Genomic DNA, 3,447 nt, shown 5'->3' with positions numbered 1-3,447 from the left:
GGGAGCTCCTTGCATTTCTCCAAGGTGCTTAACCAGGATGAGCAAATGAAGCGGGCTCTCGGAGGATGTTCAGTCAGCCTCCGATATTCCAGGAACACGAAGTCGAAGGTGAGAAATCCTACTTGCAACCGCCCTCCAGGTTACAGGCGGACCGGAGAAATTCCGTGGGCGGTGCGAGTAGCAAGACAAAGCCCCTCTCGGTTAACTACAGGATGGAGCTCCCCACTTCTCCACCCCCATCCCTGCTCTCGCTCCACGCCCACCCACGGCCCGCCCGCGTCACAACGTCATCGCCTGGCTGCCGGGTGCAAGGACGCGCCGCCCACGGAGGGGAGCCGGAAGCCGGGAGGGCAACCGCGCTCGGCGTCCCGGAACCGCGGGAGTCTGAGAGTCCGAGAGCTCGCGCACCTGGGGAAAAGCGGCAGGAGACAGCGGGCATGCGCGAGGCTGCCGGGCGGCGCAGGCGCGCTGCTGGCCTCACTCGAGGGACCAGATCCGGTTCTCCGGGTTGGAGCGGGTGGGGTGTTGTGGGTTGTCCTGGCTGCCGGGGAGAAGGGGGGAAAAGGTGATGCGGAAGGAGGCAGACTCTTCAGAAGGGCGGATTTGCTTCTGGGATGGAGAGGGCCCGGGTGGACGGATCCTAGTGTGCGTCTGTGCTGGGCGCCCCACAGAGTTAGGGATTTGTCGGAAGATGAAATTAATCCACCGCGCAAAGTGCGATGCAATTTTCCTAAGCCAGGAACACGCTTAGAATACACGCCCAGAGCTTGGGGCCAGTTCTTCCCTGGGATGACTACGTATCTGTGTGCCGGGCACCAAGCAATGGCTGACCTGTTATTTCAGTCTCCCGCCGCCACCAACAGCCCTGTGAGGCGGGTTTATTACGTGGCCCCCAGTTTCCCCTTTGGAAACCCAGGACAGATTATCTTGTCTACAGGTCGCGCAGCTGAAATACCGTGGAGTTGCTCTTGCCACCAGGTTTGTCTGATTCCAAAGCTCACTGCTGCCTATCAGAAGCTTGAAGTCATGAATGGGTGAAAATTAGACACAGACATTCTGTAAATAAATGGTAAATCGTGAGGTTTGGACGTTAAAACGTATAAATCAGGCTATAGGAGTAGGTAGGTGTCAGGGAAAAGGGGTCAAAGTGGATTTTGAATAGGATTTGGCTGGAGGTAAGAAAAGGAAAGGAAAGGCTTGGAGGTGGAACAGGAAACCTGAGAAGAAAAGGAAGCGATTGCTTCAACTGGAGCCTTGTCTTTACGTTTGGCTTGCAAATTGTAGCATCTGTAATTCTAGAGATAGGCTTGTCTTCCAAAGCAATGGACTTTCTCTTTTCTGCACCTAGATTTCTGCTCGATGCACAGTGATAACTATTCCTCTGTTCAGCAAGAAGATGCATTCTGGCCACCCGTTTAACAGCCGGAAACTTTGGTACCCGTGACAAAGAAGATACGAGATGGAGGATGTTTTGCTGAACCCTGGCCTGCCTGAGAGAGGTCTCTTTAGTGCTTGCAGGTTCTTCTACCTGTGTAACTCCTTTGTGGCTCCAGTAGTGAGAAGAATAAACAATCATAAGCCCCAATCCAGTACCATCTCAGTGCCAACATCTATCTTTAAAAGAAAGGAAGAAAAAAAGCCCATATCATCTTTGTTTAAAGAAGCTTGGACCCAGTGATTTGTTAATTTGTTCGTGGTTTCATACTGCTATTGAAACAGCAGTAACAGCTTGCTCTGTCCAATTTAACAACTGATTAACTACTACCTTGTATTAGCCTCTAATTGTTTAATGGGTGTAAATTTTATCTGCTAAGCAAGATTGTAAGATTCCCCACGCAGGGACGGTGTTCTCCGTCTTATATCTCTGAACTGACTTGACACTTCCAAGTGTCTCTCTTATACCCCCTTGAATCCCCACTACTAAGTACTCTGCCTGGCACATGCTAGGCACTCAGTTAATGTTGAATGAAATGTTGCCTTCTGGAGAGCAGAAAACAAGCCTGCTATTTCTTTATATTTTTCTGGCCCTCTAGTACAATTATCTCCGTTTGGAGGACATTCAGCAAATATGTGACTTGATTGCTGTGCCTTTCAGCAGGGGAAATATAATCTCCCTGATGCCTTATAAAGAATTGCCACCTAAACACCGTGTCCCCAAGAAGTCTGTCAAGAATTCATTGTTGATAGATTGATTAGCCTCAAAGAAATTCTTAGTTCTTTTCTGAAGTTGCATCTGTCTTTCCACAGTCAGTGACATTCATGGTTAATGTTGGTCAGACTGCCTAAGAAATTATTTGGGAGATTGTGTAATTTGAGTATCTTCTTGACTTGAGAAGACAAACCAATAAAAAACCAAATGAAAACCCTAACCCAACAACAGAAACCCAATAACAAACAGGACCTTTGTGCTTAAGAACTCTATCTGCAAAACAACTTCGTGCCTCTGGAGAGAGAATGTGTGTGTGTGTGTGTGTGTGTGTGTGTGTGTGTGTGTGGCGTGCTTCTTTTGAGGCACGTGAAGCCAAATGAAATCTGAAACGCCGTTTTTTCTGTCAACCTATTCAGCTGACAGCAAAGACTCCTTAGGGTGGGGTGCGGTTAGGGAGGTGATGAGTTCAGGTAATGTCTGAACATAGGAGAGTAAAGGCTAGACCAAATCCTTTTCAATAGTTACATTCAGTGGCGCTAAATCTGGCACCGTCTACCATTTTTTAGCTGTGGAAACTGGGGGCAAATAACAACGTTTCTCAGCCTTAGTTTCCTCTTTCGTAAAATGGGGATGAAAACGATATCACCACCTAACTTTTAGAGTTACAATGTGTAAATCTGTAAAGCGCTTAGGACATTGCCTGGCACACTAGCACTTAGCAAGAGCTTTAAGTCTTTGGTAAGTAAGTAAAACGCTATGACCTCCACTTCCATGCTGCTAGCCTCTTGTAAGCCCCACCTATGCCGAAATTCTGGAGACGCCGCTGTTTCCGATTACAAGGTTTTCTGACCCATGCAATTATTTTTGCTGCCATCTGCACGGTTAAAAGTCGCCCAAACGATTTCGGATGTCCGTACTCTTCTCCCCGTCCCCTTGGTTCCGCTTCCCGCTCCCTCGCCCCCACCGCCTCAATCGCGGTGGGGGCGTGAATGGGGGAGGGGACGTGAATGGGGGAAGGGGGCATGTCCGCCTTCCTCCCCACCCCCTATCTTCGCCGCTCAGCGAAAGCCTTGGAAACCACCCCACGGCTCTCGTCCTACCCGGAACGCCCCCGGGGGCGGGGCTCGGGTGCCGCGCAGGCCCAATGTAGCCCCGTCGCGCCTGCGCAGTGGAGGGGCTGAAGGAGGCGGGGGATTGGTATGCGAGCGAATGTGTGAGGGGAGGAGGCGTCCGGGCCGAGCGTGGTACTACGACGGGCGCGGGCCGGAGGGGGCGGGGGGATGCGCCGCGGCGGCGGC

At 50.9% G+C, this 3,447-nt stretch overlaps 1 long non-coding RNA gene across 1 annotated transcript; it reads left to right on the top strand.

Annotated features, from left to right (window-relative positions):
* Positions 1–576: 576 nt before the first annotated feature.
* On the top strand, positions 577–1,771 carry LOC114902891. Its single transcript, XR_003795617.1, has 2 exons — positions 577–978; positions 1,349–1,771. It is a non-coding gene; the product is annotated as an uncharacterized LOC114902891 (long non-coding RNA).
* The last annotated feature ends 1,676 nt before the right edge of the window (positions 1,772–3,447 follow it).

Source organism: Monodon monoceros, unplaced genomic scaffold (assembly GCF_005190385.1).
Source record: "Monodon monoceros isolate NGI ecotype Baffin Bay Population unplaced genomic scaffold, NGI_Narwhal_1 Super_Scaffold_20, whole genome shotgun sequence".
In the NCBI taxonomy this organism is placed as follows: Eukaryota; Metazoa; Chordata; class Mammalia; order Artiodactyla; family Monodontidae; genus Monodon; species Monodon monoceros.
The sequence above is the reverse complement of the archived record's forward strand: the minus strand, read 5'-3'. Positions and strand labels throughout refer to the sequence as shown.